The sequence below is a fragment of the Gekko japonicus genome, unplaced genomic scaffold, assembly GCF_001447785.1.
Source record: "Gekko japonicus isolate JY-2015 unplaced genomic scaffold, Gekko_japonicus_V1.1 scaffold1259, whole genome shotgun sequence".
NCBI lineage: Eukaryota > Metazoa > Chordata > Lepidosauria > Squamata > Gekkonidae > Gekko > Gekko japonicus.
The window spans coordinates 413,625-437,539 of record NW_015175396.1 but is presented as its reverse complement, the minus strand read 5'-3'; the positions used below and the strand labels follow the sequence as shown (position 1 = coordinate 437,539).

Below are 23,915 nucleotides of genomic sequence, written 5' to 3'. Positions count from 1 at the left end.
GGGGCAAGTGATGCTCTGTATTCTTGGTGCTTGGGGGGGGGACATTTGGGAGGGCTTCTAGTGTCCTGGCCCCACTGGTGGACCTCCTAATGGCACCTGGTATTTTTGGCCACTGTGTGACAGAGTGTTGGACTGGATGGGCCTTTGGCCTGATCCAGCATTGGCTTCTCTTCCTCTAGAGCTGGGGGTCTCCAGCATGGTGCCCGTGAGTGTCACGGTGCCCCCCGGCACCTTCTGTGGTGCCTACCGAGGGTTTTTAGAAAGTGGGTAGGGGCTCAGCACGGCTTCTGGTCAGCCACTGAGGATCCAATCGGCTGTGCAGATCAAAATAGCATTGTTTTAGCAGTAGCTGCTTAATTTTCTCTCCCTTTTCTTTTCCCAGTGCATTTTTAAAATTACCCCACTCGTGCCCTGCATTTGTGCTACCTCTGTGTGTGGCTCTGCTTCCCGTGGCAGCGATTTTTTGGTTGGTGCCACCTCCTGCAATAGCCATTTTGCTGTTGTGCCTACCAATGCTCCCTCTAAGCTGTGGAGTCTTGTGAGCAAAAATTTGGGAGCTACTGGCATTAAAGCTGTGAGCGAGCGATTTGGCTACTGCATAAATTAGTTTGCTTTGGAGCCATCCTTCCTGAGCTAAAAAAAAAGGTGTGAGCCGGAGGCTAAAAAACTGTGAGCTAGCTCACACTAACTCAGCTTAGAGGGAACAGTGGTGCCTACCACCCGGTGTCCGGAATCAAAAGATGCCCACCGGTTTGAAAAGGTTGGGGACCCCTGCTTGAAAGCCATAGTTTTCAACCCATAGGTAGGGTCCCTGAGGTTACCAGCTCCTATAACGTTGCCTTTTATTGCTCTTCTTTTGGAGGAACGGGTGCTAATGTGCATGTGTAGACAGCAAAAGCCTCCTGCCCCCCCCTCTGCGCATGCGCTGAGGGGACCTGCAGTGCAGCAAGGAGAAGTCACTCAGTGGTGGAGAAAATTCCTTTTAAGCTTAGGCAGGTTCAGAAACTGGATTCTGCCTCTTTTGGCCACATGACTGGTATTTATTTATTTAAACATCTTTGTTGTCCATCTTCTCTCCCTAGTGTGTGACCACTAGACAAACCTAGGCAGTTGCCTAGGGCAGGGGGTCTCCAATCTTTCCTGGTACCTGCCAAGTGTTTTTAGAAAGTGAGCAGGGCCAGGTGGGGCTGTTACCCAGCAAGGCTTCTGATTGGCCATTGGAGATTAAATTGGCTAGATTTTTTAAAAATGTTGCTTTGTCAGCAACTGCCACCACAGCACAAGGATCTTCACTGTGTGACTGAAATTCAGCTGTGGCAGCCATTTTTTGGCTGGCTCCACCTCCTCTGGCAGCCATTTTGTGGCTGGCCCCACCTCCTTTGGCAGCCATTTTAATGCTGAGCCCAGCATGCTGTGCCAGAATTAGGGTTGCCAGGTCCCTCCTGGCAACCAGCAGGAGATGGGGGGACTTACAAGGGGAAAGAGAAAAGCTTAGGCCTCATCGCTGGTGTCACGCAGGAAGTGATGTCATCATGCCAGCAACGGCTGGGCAACGCTCTGGTATTTGGGCAAAAACTCTATGGTGGGATCAGCTTCTCCTGTAGAGTTTTTGCCCAGATACCAGAGCATCGTCTGCCCTTTGCTGGTGTGATGACCAATGCTCCCTCTAAGCTGTGGAGTCTTGTGAGGAAAAATTCTACTTTGTGAGCTACTGGCATTAGAGTTGTGATTAAGCAATTGGGCTACTGCATATATTAGTTTGCTCTGGAGCCATCCTTCCTGAGCTAAGAGAAAAATGTGTGCGACGCCAGCAACGAGATTTGGCCTTCTCCTTTTTCCTGGTAAGCCCACCCCCCCGCCAGCCAGCTGATTGGCAGCTGGGGTTACAGCCTGGCAACGGGGGACCCCCTCCTCCACCGGAGGGGTCTGGCAACCTTAGCCCAGAATTCCAAAGGTGCCCACAGACTCAGAAAGGTTGGGGACCCCTGAATAAGCGCATAGGGAGGAAGCGACAGTGAGATTAGGTGTGGAGGGAAGAAATTTGAAGATGCTGTGGCCCTAAATCTCCCTGGCTTTGCAGACATTTGGCAGAACGCGTCCCTGTACTTTCAGGCTCACGGCCTGTGCTGATTTGTTTGGGCTCTCTGGATGAGAATTTCAGCCGGGCTGTCCCCCCACATTCCATTCAGTGGCTCCATGCAGAATGCTGTGGGAGCCGTTTCCAGGACTCCGAACCACCTACACATGCCCCCGATGTGGGCAGTGACTTCGAATCACAATTCTGCCCTTTGGGTTGTTTTGGAAACGTTTGTGCTCTGTGAAATGCAAACTCATGCTTGTTTACGAGGCAGTCCTGCCCGGCTTCCCAAAAAAGGAGAAGAATTCTGGGCCAAAATCAGATGAACAAAATCCAGGAATGGCTGAAGACTGGGGGGTGGGGGTGGAGTGGACTCAGGTTGGGATGAAAAGACGACTTTAAGAGGTTTATACCATTATGGCAGGGGCAGATGAAGTGCGGAGAGATACATAATGTCCCTCTGCTCCATACTGGTAGAATCCCGTACACCCAGTGTAGTTGACGGGCAGCAGATCCAGGACAAACCAACAGTAGTCTCCTTCAAACAATGTGCCAATGAATAAGGTTGCCAACTCCAGGCTAGAGAATTCCTGGAGATTTGGAGGTGGAACCTGAGGAAGGTGGCTTTTTGGGAGGGGAGGGATCTCATTGGGGTGTAGTGCAATACGGTCCACCCTCCAAAGCAGCCATTTTTCCCATGGGAACTTATGTCTGGAGATCTCCAGGTCCCAACTGGAGGTTGGCAACGCTAGTAGTGAACTTAGAGAACTGACCGCCACAATATGCAGTGATGGTCGCTGGCTTAGATGACATCAGAAAAGGGCAAGGCCAATGCATGGAAGGTAGACCTATCATTTGCTGTTAGCCATGACAGCTAAATGTAACCTCTGTGTTCAGAGGCAGTATATCCTTGAATGCCCATTGTTGAAAGGGGCAGCAATATGAAGAAGAAGAGATTGGATTTATACCCTGCCCTTCACTACCCGAAGGAGTCTCGAGGGGCTTACAGTCTCTTTTCCTTTCCCCTCCCCACAACAGATACCCTGTGAGGTAGGTGGGGCTGAGAGAGCTCTGAGAGAACTGCCCTTGAGAGAACAGCTCTGAAAGAATTTAGGACTGACCCAAGGTCACACCAGCGGCTGCATGTGGAAGAGTGGGGAATCAAACCCGGTTCTCCCAGATTAGAGTCTGCACTCCTAACCACTACACCAAACCGGGAAAGCTTTGACCTGTATGTCCCTGCTGTTGGTTTTCTGGGCATCTTATAGGGTTGCCAATCTCCAGGAGGGGGCTGGAGATCTCGTGGCATTACAGCTAATGTCTAGATGACAGAGATCAGTCCCATGGAGAAAACGGCTGCTTCGGAGGGTGGCTTGGTATGGTTATATACCCTGCTGTGGTCCCCTCCCCAGGCTCCATCCCCTAAACCACCAGGTCCTTCCCAAGCAGTAGTTGGCTACTGTGGGAAACAGGATATTGGTCTAATCCAGCAACGCCCACAACACTGGCAATCCTGCATTCCCATTACCACCCTGTCACAGTCTCAGTGCAAGAATCAAATTATGGCATTTTTTTTGGTACTGTTTCAGGCACCATTATTCCCCACCCCACCCCCGCGGATGTTTTCAACACTTTGTTGCTTTGTTTGGTGTAGTGGTTAAGTGTGCGGACTTTAATCTGGGAGAACCGGGTTTGATTCCCCACTCCTCCACTTGCACCTAGCTGGATGACCTTGGGCAAGCCATAACTCTGGCACACCTGTTCTTGAAAAAGAGCCGTTTCTATCAGAGCTCTCTCAGCCCCACCTACCTCACCTACCTGTCTGTTGTGGGGAGGGGAAGGGAAAGGAGTTTGTAAGCCGCTCTGAGACACCTTTGGGTAGTGAAGGGCGGGGTATAAATCCAATCTTCTCCTCTTCTTCTTCTTTGTGTTCCAAAACTCAGAAATGCCCATGTTCGTCATTTTTCATGTGCTCGTCAAACAGAACTTTACACAGCAGCAAGTTTTCCCTGGAAACGGGGCTGCTTGAAACGGCTCTGCAGTGAACATCGGAGACAGCAGAAACAGGTTGAAATCCGGATCAATAGCCAGAAAAATGCAAAAACAAACAAAAAAGAGCCGAGGGTTTTTCTATAGACATGAAAGCGAAGGTTCAAACTACAGAGGCACCCAGGTCCCTTAGAATGTTGTATTCATGCATAAACGTTTGCTTGGAGCTGCATCGTCTCGCTTTCCACCAAGGCCCATCGAATGGCTCTAGGGTTAGGCACAGAGATAAAGGATAAAGCCATCTATGTAATACGACGAGCCGGGGAAAAGTAAAGAGTTCTGCCGTTGCCGGCCTTTTATGCTTTTTTAAAACGCTTATTGACGTTTCAGCCACTGAAGTAAAGCCTGGAAAGGGGGGATATTTTCTGTAGGGCTTCAAGGATGTTGTGTGTGTTTGTAATTCTGCTTAGAGGTGCTGGTGGAGGGGGGGGGATTGCATAGGAAGGCAACTGCTGCTACAGGACTGTGTCAAAGCCTGGAATATCTCATCTGAGCAAAGTCTTCAGCCGTGCTCAGAGGCAGTGTTCCCTCTAAGCTGAGTCAGTGTGAGCCAGCTCACAGTTTTTTAGCCTCTGGCTCGCAGAATTTTGCCTCGGCTCAGGACGGGTGGCTCCAGAGCAAACTAATCTATGCAGTCGCCAAATTGCTCGCTCACAACTTTTAATGCCAGTAGCTCACAAAGTAGAATTTTTGTTCACAGGACTCCACAGCTTAGAGGGAGCATTGCTCAGAGGGTATCACGGTTGGGTACCTAGGGTTGCCAGCTCCAGCTCAGGAGATACCTGGATATTTGAGGGGGTGGAGCCTGAGGAAGGCAGGATTTGGAGAGTGGTGGGACTTCAATGGGGTATAATGCTATAGAGTTCAGTCTCAAAAGTGACAATTTTCTCCAGGGCAGGGCTCATTTCCTGCAGGAGTGCACAGGAGCGGAGGTCCAGCAGTAAAGAGCCCAGGGGGCGGGCACATGCAGCAAGCCCCACCCCCTGCTCCCAGCAGCCCTCAGTCAGCGCAAGAAACCGCCAGGTAAACTGCAGAGGCCCCCCCCCCCGGTCCAAAACAGTCTAGTGGCACCTTTAAGACCAAGCTTTATTCAGGTACAAGCTTTCCCTCCTCTATGAGGACAGATCTACACGTTCTCCCTACCCCCAATAGCTAGCAATCCAAAACAGTCCAGTGGAGCCTTCTGACACACTTCCGGTGATGTCAGGGGTGTGTGACATATGCAAATGAGTTATGCTAATGAGCTCCTGTACCTCTTTTTCTACGAAATGACCCCTGCTCCAGGGGAACTAATCTCTGACACCTGGAGATCTAGTTGTAATCGCAAGAGATCTCCGGCCACCACTTGGAGGTGGGTAGCTCTATTGGGGACCTGCTGTGGGCTAGGATATGGTCTGCTTCTGACTGGGGAATGCTGGGTCCATTTGCTGGTTCTCTATAGCACAAGTACACTGCAAACTATGGAGGAAACGGTGGTCATGAGACTAGTGGCTTGCACGGCTCCGGTGTCTGCCCTTCCAGATTGTTCCAGAAGCCCGTGCCAAAAAATGGGGTTCATTTCTTGGTGGGAGGAGAGTAGATTGGGGCACTCTTGCCCTCTTCCAAGAAGTAATGAAGTATATGCTGCTGCACCAGGGTCCTGCCAAGTTCATTTTTTTGCACCAAAGTTGCCAGGGAAGGACTGTGGCTTAGTGGCAGAGCATCTGCTTGGCGTGCCGAAGGTCCCAGTTCGATTCCCAGCATCTCGAGTAAGGACCAGGCAGTAAATATCTATACAGAGGAGGGTTTTATTGTATTTAGCCATAGGCCATTACAAACCAAAAACAGAGAAAAGTACTATAAAACATAAGATAATTATATAAAATAGAGTACAGTCTAAAATATTATAAAACCATAAAACCGAAGTTATGAACGGTTAATTAAATCACAGCATATCCACTAAAATAAATATTAGCTAGTACCCCTGGCAACAACGTTGGCCCGTATTTTCTTTGCAGTAGGTGATGGGAAAGGCCTCAGGCTGAGACTCCGGAGAGCTGCTTCCAGCCTGAGTAGACAATACTGACCTTGATGGTCCGAAAGTCGAATTCAGTATGAGGCCACTTCATATGTACATAGTGGGGCATATGACAGGGCAAGGGAGCCAGTGGTTAGGAGTGCAGACTCTAATCTGGGAGAACCGGGTTTGATTCCCGACGTCTTCATGTGCAGCTGCTGGTGTGACCTTGGGTCAGGCACAAGTTCTTTAGCGGTTCTCTTCATGAGCAGTTCTCGAAAGAGCTCTCTCAGCCCCACCTACCTCACCGGGTGTCTGTTGTGGGGAGGTGAAGGGAAAGGAGATTGTAAACTACTGGGAGACTCCTTCGGGTAGTGAAGGGTGGGGTATAAATCCAATCTCCTCCTCGTCGTCCTCCTCCTTCAAGCTTGGAGGAGGCATGAACAAAATAACCGGGGGCAGGGGGGACTCATCCACAAGTGTGCCCATTCATGTTTGCGTGTCTGTACATGCATACATGCACGGTGGAGGCAACAGACAATGGGTGCGTTCAGATGGGCCATTTAGTCTGCTTTCAGCATGCTTCAGTAACGGATTTTATATCCACGTTCACACACCCAACATCTGCACACCGTCCCCAGCCGTCGCTTTCCAGCTCAAGCCCCCTTTAAAACAGAGTATTTTGTTACCAGGTCCTCAAGTGGTGTTTCCCTGATTCTCCGGTTCTAGCTGCACTTTTCAGATGTCTGATTGCTCTTGCAGTGTCGAGCCACTTGTGGTTTAAACCCTCTCCCCGCTCAAAAGCTGCCTGAGGCTTCCGCTTTTCGCCCGCCATTTTTTTAATGCGTTGGCGGTGTGCGACATTTAAACGGTCACTTGTTTTAGCGTTTAGATGATTTCGGGATCTCATGGAGGCCATTTTCGGGTCAAACATTTAAAGGGAAGTCTTTTGTTGGAGGGGTTGGATTGATTTGCCCTGGTGGTTCTGCACATGCGCCATGATAGTTTCCCCCCATTCTACAGAGGGGCGCCTATGTGCATGCGCAAACTGAGAAAAATTTTTTAAAACCCACCGATGTACACTCCAGCGCGTCAGTAGTGTAGACGCCAGGGAGCAAGTGATTGCGATTATCCAGATCAAATATAATCCGGTTAGAACCGGAGCAGTTTAACCCGCTCTCAGCACGCCGTCTGACCGCACCCAGTATGTGCACCGTCAAGCCAGCCCTTTCCTTTTGGTCTGTGGGCGTTGCTGGGGTCATCACTCAGACTGGCAGTGGACTATGCCAATCCCTGACGCCACCAGCCCTGCATTGGCCTTCTGTGCAGTTTCCCTACCACTAGCCATTCCTGCAGTCTTCAGCTTCATGGGTGAGGAAGAAGAAACTGAGGTGACGCCTGAGGAGGGAAGGGACCTCAGTGGGGCATAATGCCCTATAGAGTCAACCCTGCAAACCAGCTGTTTTTTTTCCACGGGGGCCTGATTTCTGTTGTCTGGACATCAGTCGTAATTCCAGGAGATCTCCAGGCCACACCTAGAGCCTGGCATCCCTGTCTGAGAGCCAGTTAGGTGTTGTGGTTAAGAGTGCAAACTCTAATCTGGGAGAACCAGGTTTGATTCTCCACTCCTCGATATACAGCTGCTGGTGTGACCTTGGGTCAGTCACAAGTTCTTTCAGAGCTGTTCTCTCAAGGGCAGTTCTTGAAAGAGCTCTCTCAGCCCACAGGGTGCCTGTTGTGGGGAGGGGAAGGGAAAGGAATTGTAAGCCTCCTTTGGGTAGTGAAGGGTGGGGTATAAACAATCTTTTTTTTCTCTTCTTCTTCTTCTGAATCAGAGTCACTGAGGTGGTTGGGCTGGAGGGGAGTGGTCATGACAGAAGGGGATGGAAAATGTTCATGAAAAGCCCCGGTCCCACAAAGTTCAGCTCAGCTCTAAAGATGAAATACAGCTCTAGCTGAATTCTTTTTGCTCTCTTCCCCCCTTCAAGGCTCACCGTTAGGATGAGACCAGCTTTTGAACCAGCTGTCGAGTTTGATTTTTCTCCATTTCAGTCTCTTTCTCTGTTGCGAAAAACGAGCTGTTTTTGCAGCAGTTTCTCATTCCTTGCCTGAATTCCTCCCATTTTTCTTTAGGATTGCCAGGTCCCCTTGGCTTGCCAGGGGGGGGGATTGGGGGTGTTCTGGGGGGTGGGCAGGGATGTTGCATGGTAACGTTCTGCATTTTGAGTAAAACTCTATGGCTTTTTTGGCTTAAAACCATTGAGTTATGCCCCAAAAGTAGAACATTGTTGTGCAATGTCCCTGTTTGGGGGTGGGGCTTCTCCCGCTAGCTAGCTGGCCGACAGCAAGCTCAAGCCCCCCAAAATTGGGGGAAAACCCACCCGAACATGGGGTCTGGCAACCCTATTCTTCTCAAAAGCAAAGAGCCAGTCCTTGTTGTCCTCTGTCTCACTAGAACAGGAGGTTCTTCAGAAGAACCCAGGAGGCATAAACACCCACCACCATTGTAGGAGGTTGATTGGCTTGCAGCCTCCCCAAATGTTGTAATTGGCCCTGTCCCTTCTGGCAGCCATTTTGTGATTGGGCCTGTCCCACATCATGGCGCCCATTTTACGACTGGGCCTGTTCCTCATTGCAGACAGGTTCGTGATTGGGACTGACCTTTGTGGCCACCATTTTTGTGATTGGGCCTGTTCCCCAAGGCAGCCATTTTGCAATTGGCTCATTTGTCCCATGGCAGCCATTTTGTGATGGGCCCTGTCCCCCAAGGCAACCATTTTGTGATTGGGCATGTCCCACATCATGGCAGCCATTTTGTGATTGTCTTATTTGCCCCATGGCAGCCATTTTGTGGTTAGCCCGGTCCCCAAGGCAGCCATTTTGCAGTTGGCTCAATTACACCATGGCAGCCATTTTGTGATGGGCCGTGTCCCCCAAGGCAGCCATTTTGGTGCCCACTCCCTGTTTTCAAAATTCCATAGGTTCCCACAGGCTCAATGAAATTAGGGACCCCGGCGTATGACCTAAAAACCGCATAAAATGGCATTAAAAAAAAATTAGGAAGTGCAGTCAAAATGAGGTGGGTTGAAACCAGTGAAAACAATGCACATTTTTTTAAAAAGCAAAGAAATGCCTCATTGCTGCTTCCCATGAGGAGACGAGAGGCGCAGAAACATTATTGTTTTTTAAGGCTTTGGAACAGTCAGCCAGTCTTTCAGGGCCTTAAGATTTCGTATTTAGGGCAGTGGTGTTTTCTGATCTAGTGTGCTGAGCACATACCTCTAGGGAGTCCTTAGGCTTGTGTCTGTGTGCAGTTAGAACGATAATGAATTTGAACTTTTTTTGTGGGTGGGTGGGTGAGTGTCTCCTGATAAATATAGATTTGAGAACCCTCTTCCTCTGCCAAAGAGAAAGTTCTGCCGGGCAGGGAATGGTCGGGCGTGTTTAGGTCAGAGCTTTTATAGAACGACTTGCAAAAAACACCCTTTCATTATTTCTGTGACATCTCCTGTCTTGAATGGAATGGGAACATCCTGTTTCCAAACCATAAATTGGGCTTCTAATAAAATTGCATCTCCTTAGCTTTCAGCGCACATCGGGGAAGCGGCGTGGATTTTTGTTCTTCTTAATACACTTGGCCGGCTTGGGCTGGGTTGCCAACCTCCAGGTGGTAGCTGGAGATCTCCTGCTGTTACAACTGATATTCAGGCGACAGGGATCAGTTCCCCTGGAGAAAATGGCTGCTTTGGCAGGTGGACTCTATGGCATTATACCCCACAGAAATCCGTCCCCTCCCCAAACCCTGCCCTCCTAAAGCTCTACCCCCAAAATCTCCAAGCATTTCCCAACCTGGAGCTTGGAACCCTAAATTTGGGTTTAGTGTTTTAATTAGTGCTTATATTTGTGTATTCCTCTAAAGGTTCTTAAGGCTGATCTTTCATGCGGTTTGTTTAACCTCTTTGAGCCTGCAGGCACCTTTGGCATTCTGACACAACATGGTGGGCGCAGCCGCAGAATGGCGGCCCCAAAATTTTTGCCGCGTGAGGCAGAGCCAGAGACACAGAATGATCACCATAGCTTGACTTCAGTCCCACAAGTGAAGATTTTTGTGCTGTGGTGGGCAGCAGTGTTCCCTCTAAGCTGAGTTAGTGTGAGCTAGCTCACAGGTTTTTTAGCCTCCAGCTCACACATTTTTGTCTTATCTCAGGAAGGATGGCTCCAAAGCAAACTGATTTATGCAGTAGCCAAATCCTTGCTCACAACTTTAATGCCAGTAGCTCACATAGTAGACCTTTTGCTCACATAACTCCACAGCTTAGAGGGAACATTGGTGGGCAGCTGCTGACAAAGCAACATTTTAAAAAATCTGCACAGCCAGTCAAAGACTCCAGTAGCCATTCCGAAGCCCTGTTGGGCAAAAAGCCCCACCCACTTCCTAAAAACACCTGGCGTGCACCAGAAAAGGTGTCAGCGGTTGCCATGGCGCCCACGAGCACCATGGTTGGGGACATCGTTTTCACGAGGGCATCGTTTTCACGAGGGCATCGTTTTCACGAGGAGCCTTCGGGTCTCTTTCAGGGTGGACCGGTGGGATAAAAACTGTCTAAATAAAAAAAAAACAATAAATACTGTTTTCTCAGCAGACAGATGATCCACAAAATTCTCACATGATGTTGTACCCAGCTGTGCATGCCCCCCATGGGCAGGGGTCATTTCCTGCAGGAGCGTGCAGGAGTGGAGCTCCGGCAGTAAAGAGCCCAGGAGGCGGGCACATGCAACAAGCCCCACCCCCTGCTCCTAGCAGCCCTCAGGCAGAGCAAGAAGCAGCCAGGTAAGTTGCAGAGCCCCCCCTGGCCCCCTGGCCCAAAACAGTCCAGTGGCACCTTTAAGACCAAGTTTTATTCAGGTACAAGCTCTCCCTCCTCTGTGAGGACAAATCTGCAAATCCCCCCCCCCAATAGCTAGCAATCCAAAACAGTCCAGTGGAGCCTGAGCGGTGGGTGTTGCCTTCTGACACACTTCCGGTGCTAATGAGCTCCTGCACCTCTTTTTCTACGAAATGACCCCTGCCCATGGGTATTACTCAGGCTGTAGGTTGGATTCACAGGTTCCCTTCTAGGAATTGAGCTACTGCAGGAAGATTCCTTCAGTGGGAGGAAAAGAGCCTATCTGTTCACAGTGGAAAGAGTACCTTTTGGATCCAATCCAGTAAGGACTCTGGCTTGGATCAAAAGAACCATGAGGCTTGTTCCCTGCAGTGCAGAGACCTTGGGATTCCTGTTGACCAGTGTCCAGTCATCAATGCCGCATGGCAGCCCTCTTTCAGGACTGAAAAATTATGATATCACAGGGGTCTGTGCGTCTGCATCGCTGTGTGCTTCTGGACCCGACTCAAGATACTGGATTTGGTTGTTATAGCCTCAAGTCAGCAGTCCAGGCCCAGCTTTATCTCAGGGAGCCTCTTCTTTCACATGGACCACTCTCTCCCATCCCAGCGCTTGTAAGATCTGTCAACAAGCCCACGTTCCAGATACCACATCTCGTGGGGGCAAGATTGGCCTTCACTAGGAGCAGGGCCTTTTCTGCAGCTGCCCCAGTGCTGTGGTTCACTTTCATTTAGGGCAGGGATCTCCAGTGTGGCACCCGTGGGCACCTGCCCGTACTTCCGCTGATGCCCGCCGAGCTTTTCAGAAAGTGGGCAAGGCCATTGTAAGGCAGGGCTTGTTACCGGCTGCCTTCTTTTCAATGAAGGGGTTATCTGTGCTTGCAGTAGCAGCCACGGGTAGCCACTGGAGGATCAGATCTGGTGAGCACCCAGGATTTCCTTGGGGGTCAGTATGTGTGGTCACATTACCCTTTTTAGGGTAATAATGATGATGATGTTGTTGTTGTTGATGTTGTTGGGATATGCAGTTCCCTTAGGAGCCGGTATCAGCGCCCACGCCTACTGAACTGGCTGAACAGGAGCCAGTCTGGTGTAGTGGTTAGGAGCGCGGACTCTGTTCTGGGAGAACCGGGTTTGATTCCCCACTCCTCCACTTCCACCTGACTGGATAGCCTTGGGCAAGCCGTAGTTCTGATAAGAGCTGTCCTTGAAAAAAAGCCGTTTCTGTCAGAGCTCTCTCAGCCCCACCTACCTCACAGGGCGTCTGTTGTGGGGAGGGGAAGGGAAAGGAGTTTGTAAGCCGCTCTGAGACACCTTTGGGTAGTGAAGGGCGGTGTATAAATCCAATCTCTTCTTCTCTCGTCTTCTGTAGAAGTTTGGGGTGGGGCTTGAAGGCAGAGTGTGTGAACTTGCACAGGGATAAGAACATTGCAATAACCCATGCCCCTTGCTTACTAGTTTAATTTTGGGAATCCATCAATCTCTGCCTGCCAAGGACTATCCTGGTCATCCGCATTACGCTAGGCGGGCCGGGCCGTTGATTGTTCAAGGGTCTCTCTATATGCTGCTCGTGCTATGCTTATGTTTCCCCCCTCTGGCTTACTTAACCCGTGCTCCTTTACTCCAAACGCTTTGCTCGACTCACTCCTCCTATCAGAAGATGGTCTGGGGAGAAAAGTGCCTGAAGTATGGAGGGCTCAAGAAGATGGGGGAGATTGCCCTGGCCCGGATACCCCAGGCAAGCCCGATCTCGTCAGATCTCGGAAGCTACGCAGGGTCGACTCTGGCAAGTAGTTGGATGGGAGACCTCCTTGGAATACCAGAGGCAGGAGGTGGGGGCAGGCTGTATTCAGCCACCTCTCTGAATATCCTCCAGGCCCCCAGTAAGGTGCCGTCGCCAGAGGTCAGCATGACTTCCAGGTGCATACACAGTGGCTGCACACACAGAGGTCGGCATGACTTCCAGGTGCCCACACAGTGGCTGCACACACAGAGGTCGGCATGACTTCCAGGTGCCCACACATGCGTGCACATGCACGTATGAAAAATGCAAAAAACCCAAAGAAACAAAGAGGAGAAGATGGGGAAAATTCAGCTACCCTCCCCAGTGCGCACCTATTGTTCCCTGTTTTGGATGTGAAAAGGTTTGCCCCTAGAAGGGCGGGTGTCTCCACGTTGGCCTTCGGTATCTGCCGTGCTAAAGCATCATCCCAGTCAATGGTCACAGCCTGGGCTCTTTTTGTAGAAAAAGCCCAGCAGGAACTCATTAGATTAATAGGCCACACCCAACAGCAGGAACTCATTAGCATATTGGGCCACACACACCCTGACAGCACAGCTCATTAGCACATTAGGACCCACCCCCCATGTTACCAGAAGTGTGGTCATCCAGCCACACCCACCTTTTGCTTGTTATTCTGTTTACCTTGTTTGTTGTCAAACCAGGGCTTTTTTTGTAGCAGGAACTCCTTTGCATGTTAGGCCACATACCCCTAACGTAGCCAATCCTAATGAGTTCCTGCTGTTGGGTGTGGTCTGTTATGCTAATGAGTTCCTGCTGGGCGTGGCCAACTTGGGAGCCAGCCGGAACTCCGTTCCTGTGCGTTCCTGCCCAAAAATAGCCCCTCACAGCCGAGAAATAAATCTCAGGCAGTTAACGAAGTGGTTTGAAGTAGAGTTTGAAATGGTTGACTCCGTTACCCGTGCCTTTAATGAGCATTTGCCAGTTAATGAATGTTTCTGTATCTTGGAGTTACCAGGGCCCACGAGCCGCTTTGATTTGTCCAAGAAACAGAACCATTTAAAAAAACCCACCTTTAAGAAAAATAGTTTTCCCTAAAATATTTCCCTGTAGGGTTTTTTTTCCAATGCACACACTGTTTTAAGAACCACACATTTCGTTTGGAGAATCTTATCGTTTTTGATCAGCAACCCCCAAGTACATTCCTCTTCACTGACCTTTTGTTCCATCCCACCAGTAGCTCAGACGCCTAAGGGCCCCAAAAGCCTCTGAAAAGAGAATCAGAAGAACGGAGAACAAACCAAAATCTGTAACAATGGGGGCACAGAGATTTCAGGACCGCTTTTTAGATTGTATCTTTTCTGAACGGCATCTTGGTGGTGTTCCAGCGGCTGTGCTAGGAAAAGAAAGCGTCGCTGCCAGAGATCTGGGGCTTGGCAACGGCACTACCCAGTGACACAGATCCGGGACCTGCTCAACCCTCCTCCCTCCCTCCCTCCCTAGTAGGCTCATTCCAGAGTGCTGAGTTCTAATTCTCAAAGCTGGTGCCGTTAATTTTGCTCGTTTTTTAAAAAAATGCCATCTCTCTGGCATCCGTGTGTTTGTGTGTGTGTGTGTAAGTGCCGTCAAGTCACTTCTGAATTGTGGTGACCCTGTGAATTAATGAGGAGCCGCCGCGGCTCAGAGGTTAAGACGCTGAGCTGCAGACCGGAAGGTCTGTAGTTCGATAGTTCGAGACCCTCGTGCTGTGTGACGGAGTGAGCTCCTTTCTCTGGCCCCAGCTCCTGCCAACCTAGCAGTTCGAAAGCAAGAAATTGCAAGTAGACAAATAGGTACCACTTCGGTAACAGTGTTCCGTGCGCCTCGGCGTTTAGTCATGCCGGCCACATGACCACGGAAACTTCTTCGGACAGTGCTGGCTCTTCGGCTTGGAAACGGAGACGAGCACCGCATCCCTAGAGTCAGATTTGACTGGCTTTCGAACAAGGGAAACCTTTAGTATAAATTAATGACCTTGAGAATGGGTCTATCCATCTCCTGTTGTGTCTTCCTCTTTTCCTGACGCCTTCAGCTTTTCCTAGCTCAGGGGTCCCCGGCCTTTTTGAGCCTGGGGAATTCTGACACAGAGTGGTGGGGAAAACCACAATATGGCTGCGTCAGGGGGCGGAGCCACAGACCCAGAGAAAGCCCAGCTGCAGGGGAGAAGATGGGTAATTAAAAAATCCCCTGGAGCCCTGACCTGGATAGCCCAGGCAAGCCCGATCTCGTCAGATCTCAGAAACTAAGCAGGGCCGACCCTGGCAAGTGCTTGGAAGGGAGACCTCCAAAGAAGTCCAGGGCTAGGACGCAGAGGCAGGCAAGAGCAAGCCACCTCTCTGAAATGTCCAGTCCCCAGTAGGGGTTGCCAGAAGTCAACCATGACTTCCAGACATGCAAGCTCTCTCTCTCTCTCTTTCACACACACATACACACCTCAAAAATACACTGGAAAAGAGGGGTGAGAGAGAATAAAACCAACCATTGCCACTGAAACAATGTTATTTTAATCCCCGTAGCCAAATCAGAAGCCCTTCTGGGTAGGAGCCCCTTGGGCCCACCCCCTTCCTAGCAACAGTTGTCGGGTGCTAAAAGTGTTGGAAATGCATGTGCTTACAAGGTCTGGCAATTCAGTCATTATAGGGTTAACTTGTTTGCCTAGTATTGCTATTGTTTAGACTGACCTGGAAGGGATACCTGGCAGTAAGCCAATGGGGAATGAGCCCGGGAAAAGTAACTTCTGCTGTGATAAGTGATTGGTTGTTTGTTCCAGGTGACTTCCTTTCTAGGGGTTGAGGAGAAGGACAGATTCTCCAATATCTCTGTGTTAGCGTTGACTATAGACAGCTTAGAAAATGTAGCTGTTAGTGTTATGTTTATTTGTAGTTATCCCATGTATGTCTTTGCTTTAAAAAACCCTTTATTTCTAAGGGTAAAAGGTACATGGAATAACTACAAATAAACATAACACTAACAGCTACATTAAGTATTAAATACTTTTGACTATTTTACAACAAAAAGAAGGTTTCAGTGGGTGGTACGGCACCCACGGGCACCACACTGGGAACCCCGCCCTAGCCTATACCCAGCAACAAAAAGCTGCGCTTGGTTTTTTAGTATACTCTTTCCACTACCAGGACGTTCCTAACAATGAGTAAAATCCCCCCAGCTTTTCCCTGATTATTTACACGTCGTTCCTCCTGGCATATTGTTCCTCGGTATAATTTTTCTGGCAGGTCACCCTGACTATTTGAATAAAACATGCATTTTTGTACATATTTTATCCCAAGCTGTGATCCAGTATTTCAGAAGCGTTTGGTTGAACGTCTGTTGGCGCCCTGTTCCCTCAGGCTGCTTGTATGTATGCAGGCTTGTTTGGGGTGGGGTGTGATGAGAAGCACAAAACGTGGGTCTCTGAGATCAGTTGCGGCCCCCTCCATGGTTGCACAAAACCAGCTTTGGTGTGGTGTAGTGGTTAGACTGTCGAATTAGGATCTGGGAGTCCTGCGTTCAAATCCCCACTGCTGTGGATGCTCACTGGGTGACCTTGGACCAGTCACATGCTCCCAGCCTTACCTACCTCACAGGGTGTTTTGGGGATTAAATGGAGGAGAGGAGAAGGATGTAAACTACTTTATTGGGTCCCCATGGGATCCAATAATGAGGTAAATAAAAGTAAAATAAAATTTTGCATGTTGTAGCTTCAGATCGAGACAGTCGAAGCGTGTTCTGTAAATAAACGTGCAGTAAGATACGTATCTGAAGAGCCGGTTTGGTGTAGTGATTAAGAGTGCGGGCTCTGATCTGGGAGAACCGGGTTGGATTCCCCACTCCTTCACATACAGCCAGCTGGGTGAACCTGGGTCAGTTACAAGTTCCCTCAGAGCTGTTCTGTCAAGAGCAGTTTTCGAAAGAGCTCTCTCCGCCCCACCTACCTCACAGGGTGTCTGTTGTGGGGAGAGGAAGGAAAGGAGATTGTAAGATGCTCTGAGACTCTGAGTGAAGGGCGGGTATAAATCCAGTCTCCTCCTCCTCCTCCTCTTCTTCTGTATCGAATAACAACTTTAGAGATGGACAGATGAAGGGAAGCAGGCAAGTCTGTTTCCATCAGTCATTCCAGTGAGTGGACGTGGCAAATGCAGCAGTGAAACTCAGAACTTTGCAAGCCTCTTAAGATATTACTTTTGATGTATGTCTTTTATGGATGGATCTTCTTCCTTTGTGTCGACTTCTGGTCTCTCTACACAAATCTTGACCTGACTTTAAGGGGAATAATTGAGTGGCTATAGCCAGTAATGATGTGGGTATGTCATAGACTTCCCCAGTAACTAATGATTTAAACTAATTTCCATTGACCTGACACACTCTTCTTGGGAAATTAAGCCAGGGAGCTAAATGGTAACTCAACATCCATTTGACAACGCGTTCAACATAAAAGAAATTTAATTTCCAGAAGTTCTGCCCTGTGCAGATCAATACAGTTAGCTGCCTTGGGGTAAGATTAATACAGGGGGAAACCAATGTGATTTTCAGAGGCCAAAACGTAATATTTCAAAATATATAGTAATGTTGATGTCAGCTAAACTTGTGAAATATCCGGAGTTTTATATAGGTTTGAACTTCTATGAGCTGTGAGTTTATAAGACGGATTTATGGTCCCTCTGTCTATTAGCCGTGATAGCGTAATGTTCGATGGCAGTATACTCATGAACAGTGTTCCCTCTAAGCTGAGTTAGTGTGAGCTAGCTCACAGTTTTTCAGCTTCCAGCTCACACATTTTTGTCTTAGCTCAGGAAGGATGGCTCCAGAGCAAACTAATTTATGCAGTAGCCAAATTGCTCGCTCACAACTTTAATGCCAGTAGCTCACAAAGTAGAATTTTTGCTCACATGACTCCACAGCTTAGAGGGAGCATTGCTCATGAATGCCAGTTTCCAGGGGCAACATAGGGTTGCCAACCTCCAGGTGGGACCTGGGGACCTCCCCCTACTGCTCTCCAGACAGTAGAGATCAGCTCCCCTGGAGAAAATGGCTGCTTTGGAGGGTATTGTGCTCTGCTGAGGTCCCTCCCCAAACCCTGACCTCCCCGGGCTCCACCACACAAATCTCCAGGTATTTTCCAACCCAGAGCTGGAACGTGGCAATTTGGATCTCATCGTAGAGGCATGAAGGAATCCGTGCTGGCTGACACTGTGTTCCCAGGCACGATTCAAAGGTCTGGTTTTTAACGTTTGAGATCATAACTGACTCGCTTGGGACCAGGATATTGGAAGGATCTGCTCCTCATCCAATGAACCTGCCCATGCTTTTTGGTGTGTGTGTGTTTGTGTGCGTGCACACATGCTTGGAAGTCATGGCGACCTCTGGCGACTCCTACTGGGGCACGGAGGACATTCAGAGAAGTGGCTTGATTGCCTGCCTCTGCCTCCCAGCCCTGGTATTCCTTGGAAGCCTCCCATCCAAATACTCGCCACGGTCGGCCCTGCTTAGCTTCCGAGATCTGGCGAGATCGGGCTTGCCTGGGCTATCCAGGTCAGGAACCTGCCCGTGATTTGAGCTCTGCTTTGGAAACACTTCTCTGGACGCCTTCAGTCGTGGCACCATTCTTCATGGAGCACGCTCGTCCAGGAAAGGCCTTATTCAGGGGCAAAGTTTTTTTAATTCTATTTTGTTGTTGTTGTTGTTATTTAACGTTATTTACAGTCCGCCTTTCTCACAGGCACGACACATAGAGAGTCAGTCTAATCACTAAAATGGGACATTTGGTAACCAGGGCATTAGGATTTTAGAGGTCTGGAACCACCAGAAAAAAACAGAAGAGTAGCAGAAGTATTCTCAAGGCACAGTAAGCAGTACAAAAATTACAGAAATGGGGGATCCCGCTTACAGTAGCCACGCACCGGAGTATGGACCTCCGTCTCAGACATATATCCAAGCAAGCAGTAACCAGTACAAAAATTACAGAAATGGGGGATCCTACTTACAGTAGCCACGCACCGGAGTATGGACCTCCGTCTCAGACATTTATCCAAGCAAGTTTGTAGAACCAGAAGCAGAAGCATAGTAGAAGTATTCACAAGACACAGTAACCAGTACAAAAATTACAGAAATGGGGGATCCTACTTACAGTAGCCACGCACCGGAGTATGGACCTCCGTCTCAGACATTTATCCAAGCAAGTTTGTAGAACCATTTCGTACAGCGCGGCCCTGAGCCCCAACCTGGATGGCCCAGGTTAGCCTGATCTCACCAGATCTCAGCAGTTAAGCAGGGTCGGCCCTGGGTAAGTACTTGGACGGGAGCCCACCTAGGAAGTCCAGGGTTGCTGGACCTCTGTCTCAGACATTTATCCAAGCAAGTTTGTAGAACCAGAAGCAGAAGCATAGTAGAAGTATTCACAAGACACAGTAACCAGTACAAAAATTACAGAAATGGGGGATCCTACTTACAGTAGCCACGCACCGGAGTATGGACCTCTGTCTCAGACATTTATCCAAGCAAGTTTGTAGAACCAGAAGCAGAAGCATAGTAGAAGTATTCACAAGACACAGTAACCAGTACAAAAATTACAGAAATGGGGGATCCTACTTACAGTAGCCACGCACCGGAGTATGGACCTCCGTCTCAGACATTTATCCAAGCAAGTTTGTAGAACCATTTCGTACAGCGCGGCCCTGAGCCCCAACCTGGATGGCCCAGGTTAGCCTGATCTCACCAGATCTCAGCAGTTAAGCAGGGTCGGCCCTGGGTAAGTACTTGGACGGGAGCCCACCTAGGAAGTCCAGGGTTGCTACGCAGAGGCAGGCAATGGCAAACCGTCGGTGAGGCTCTCTCGCCTTGAAACCCTGCAGGATTGCCATGTGTGCGCTGTGATTTGACAGCACTTTCCGCCCCCAAAGAGCTCTCATCAGATCTTGGAAGCTAAGCAGGGTTGGCCCTGGTTTAGTATCTGGCTGGGAGACCAACAAGGAATTCCGGGGTCGTGACGCAGAGCCAGGCAATGGCAAACCACCCCTGAACGTCTCTTGCCTCGAAAGCCCCTACAGGGTCTCCCTAACTTGGCTGCAACTTGACTGCACTTTCCACCTTCAAGGCACCCCTGACCTGGATGGTCTCGTCAAATCTCAGATGCTAAGCAGAGTCGGCCCTGGTGAGGACTTGGGTGGGAGACCACCAAGGAATAGCAGGGCCGTGATGTGGAAGCCAGCAATGGCAAAACCACCTCCAGACGTCTCTTGCCTTTAAAACTGTACAGGGCCTCCATAGGTCAGCTGGGTGACTTCACGGCACTTTCCACCACCACCACCACCACCACCAGGGCTATTTTTGGGCAGGAACGCACAGGAATGGAGTTCTGGCTGGCTCCTGAGTTGGCCACGCCCAGCAGGAACTCATTAGCATAACAGGCCACACCTAACAGCAGAAACTCATTAGGATTGGCTACATTAGGGGTGTGTGGCCTAACATGCAAAGGAGTTCCTGCTACAAAAAAAGCCATGGGTTTTGACAACAAACAAGGTAAACAGAATAAGAAGCAAAAGGTGGGTGTGGCTGGATGAGCACACTTCTGGCAACATGGGGGTGCTGCCTAATGTGCTAATGAGCTGTGCTGTCAGGGGTGTGGCCCAATATGCTAACGAGTTTCTGCTGTTGGGTGTGGCCTATTATGCTAATGAGTTCCTGCTGGGCTTTTTCTACAAAAAGAGCCCTGAGTCCACCACCACAGTGCAACCCTGTTACCTGCTCAGAAAAGCCCCCTTGAATAGTTCACTTTTGCATAGCTTACGGAAAGCCAGGAGAGCGGGAGGTTTCCTGGCCTCCTCAGGCAAACCGTTCCCACAAGGGGAGCGCTGCAATGGAGAAAGCACATGTACAGGTGGTTGTGGATTCTGCCCATTGCAGGTTGGCACCTGCAGAAGCCCCTGTTCACTTGAGCGAAGTTGGGGTGGTGGAGCATAGGGAGCGAAGCGGTCCCACAGATAAGAGGGGTCGAGGCCATGGAGGACTCTGTTATGTCAGGCCATGGAGGACTCTGTTAGAGACTGAGCGCCCAAACTGCGACCCAAAACCCACTTATTGATCGCAAAGTGCCAACACTGCAATTTAACCTGAATACTGAGGTTTTACTTTAGAAAAAACAACTCATACATTAACTTAAGATGATCCAAACAAAGTGAGGAAAGCAATCCCAAATGCTTTCGTTGACTTAAAATTATTTGGCAGAGAATTCGACACTTTAATGATGGTCTGGGCCTGGCTGGGGCGATGGCATGCGTGCCCACAGAGAGGGCTCTGAGTGCCACCTCTGGCACCCGTGCCATAGGTTCGCCACCACTGTTGTATGTGACAGCCAGGACCTTAAATGCACCATATGCGTGACACAATTTGGCTCTCAGCCGCACCTTTAAAAACCTCTCTGTCAGCTCCAAAGACTGCAAGGGAGAAGGAGGAGCTTTAGGCTTCCATCCCATACCATTTTCACCAGTCGAAAACAGCCACGGCGAGGAAGAGGACTATTTTCCTCGGGTCCTACATGTCTATGTTTGGTATTCTGTTGCCATTTCAGGATCAGGTTCAGAACTTTGCATTCTGCAAAAGCTTCACCGCTGGCTGTTTCCTCGATGACCGTTCCCTCCATGACTGTGGTTTTAGGCATTGTCCTCTCTGAAGAAATAAACTTTTTTCTCCTGGACTGTAACACTTCAGTCTGCGCACAGATCCCCTATGCATGTCTGAGGCTAGACGCATGGCAACCCGAGAAAAGGTTTTCTTGGGCTGGTTCTACTTCTGGCACTGGTTCCACGTTTTCTTAACACTGAGGGAAAGGTGGAGCTCAAAACCATATTCAGATATCCGAGGCCAACCTGGTCCTGACTGCAAAATCACCCCTGAATGGCCATAAAATGGCCTTAAATCTATGCAGAGGGTGTGATAAAACCCTATGATCAAACAAAGTGAAAGCGGCATGCAGTGTAGAGGGTACCACAAAACCCGATGATCAAAGGAAGTGAAAGCGGCGTGCAGTGTAGAGGGTACCATAAAAGCCTATGATCAAAGAAAGTGAAAGCAGCATGCAGTGTAGAGGGTACCATAAAACCCGATGATCAAAGAAAGTGACAGCAGCATGCAATGCAGAGGGTACCATAAAAGCCTATGACCAAAGAAAGTGAAAGTGGCATGCATTGTAGAGGGTACCATAAAACCTGGTGATCAAAGAAAGTGACAGCAGCATGCAATGCAGAGGGTACCATAAAAGCCTATGACCAAAGAAAGTGAAAGCGGCATGCAGTGTAGAGGGTACCATAAAATCCGATGATCAAAGGAAGTGAAAGCAGCATGCAATGCAGAGGGTACCATAAAAGCCTATGATCAAAGGAAGTGAAAGCGGCATGCAGTGTAGAGGGTACCATAAAATCCGATCATCAAAGGAAGTGAAAGCAGCATGCAATGCAGGGGGAATTTCTATTCCAATGTGGGTTTGCTAAAACAATGGAGGGAAAAGCCAGTGCAGGATCGTCTTTGGTCATGGCAACTTTGGAACACCTTCCTCAGGAAAATTCATCTGTATCCCTCTATTGGTGTTTTCCACCTGTGGGCGAAGACTTTTCTTGTTTCCTTTGGCATACCCCGGATAAAACGGTTACTGGCCCTCCTCCCTGCTTCTGGTGGTGTTGGTTTATGCGTTTGTACTGAATTATTTTATAATTTTCAATGTTCTTTTTAACTTTCCATGTTTCAAAGTGTGCCGCCTTGGGGCCCCAAATCAGGTTGAAAGGTAGCATAAATATGTTTTTAATAAAATAAAGCACTGGCTCTAGACGCCTTCTTTCTGACCTTTAGTTTTCAGTTATGAAAGGATTCCTTATTTTTGTAGAGAGCAGCATAATGAGGGCAGTGGTTCTCCAGGGTCCAGATACGGGAAAACAAGGGACTGCGCTAGCTAAACAGTTGGAACAAATGGAACTGTTCCAGCGTGTGTCGCCTGGGTCTTGGGATTTTCCGTAAAAAAGAATCAAACCATATGGGTCATCGGCAGGGGTCATTTCGTAGAAAAAGAGGTGCAGGAGCTCATTAGCATAACTCATTAGCATAGCTTATTTGCATATGTCACACACCCTGACATCACCGGAAGTGTGAGAAGGCAGCACCAACTGCTCAGGCACCACTGGACTCTTTTGGATTGCTAGCTATGGGGGGGGATGGGACGCGCTGATCTGCCCTCACAGAGGAGGGAGAACTTGTACCTGAATAAACCTTGGCCTTAAAGGTGCCACTGGATTGTTTTGGATTGCTATCGGGGGGAGGGGGACTCTGCAACTTACCCGGCTGCTTCTTGTGCCTTGTGGCCTGGAGCTGATGGGAGCAGGGGGCGAGGCTTGTTGCATGTGCCCACCCCCTGGGCTCTTTACTGCCGGAGCTCCGCTCCTGTGCGCTCCTGCAGGAAATGACCCCTGGTTATTGGTAAGAGGAAGAAGGACTTAACACTTACAATTATATATAGTATTGTGATTGTTATCATTGTAAAAACTTTTCGGTAGTGTTCTTATTTCCCCACAGGCACCACATTGAAGACCCCAGCTATAGATCTGTAAATACTAAACATGAAAAAAAATATATAAACTTGTTCAGTGTTAACTGATACGAGAATCTTATGATCTATGCCAAGAATGGCCAAACTTGCTTAACATAAGAGCCACACAGAATAAACGTCAGATGTTTGAGAGCCGCAAGACATGAACAAATATGACACACACGTTTGTATTGAAAAATATGCAGATTTGCTTTTTATTAACATTATAAATGAGACTGCCCAAAATAAAAACAAAAAGGGTAAAAACAGATAATGATATTTATTTGTCCAGTGATATTTATTTGTATGCTAATGATATTTATTTGTCAGAGAGAAAGAGAGAGAGAGAGAGAGAGAGAAAGAGATGTAGAAAGAATGAAAGAGGTGGAAAGAGAGAGAAAAAGAGAAAGAAACACAAAAAGCAAATAGATGGGGGGAGGGAGGGAGAGGTGGAAAGAAAGCAACTTTAATTTTACATGCATCCTCCAAGCCAGCCTGCGGGGGGGGGGGGGTTTGAGAATGCATTGAAAGTTAAAGCGTTCTTTTTTCCTCTGCTCCCCC

General features: G+C 49.0%; 1 protein-coding gene across 1 annotated transcript in view; it reads left to right on the top strand.

Moving 5' to 3' along the window:
• HCN4 (hyperpolarization activated cyclic nucleotide gated potassium channel 4) overlaps positions 1–23,915 on the top strand; it is a 184,403-nt gene that overhangs the window by 43,318 nt on the left and 117,170 nt on the right. The gene's annotated exons all lie outside the window — the stretch shown is intronic.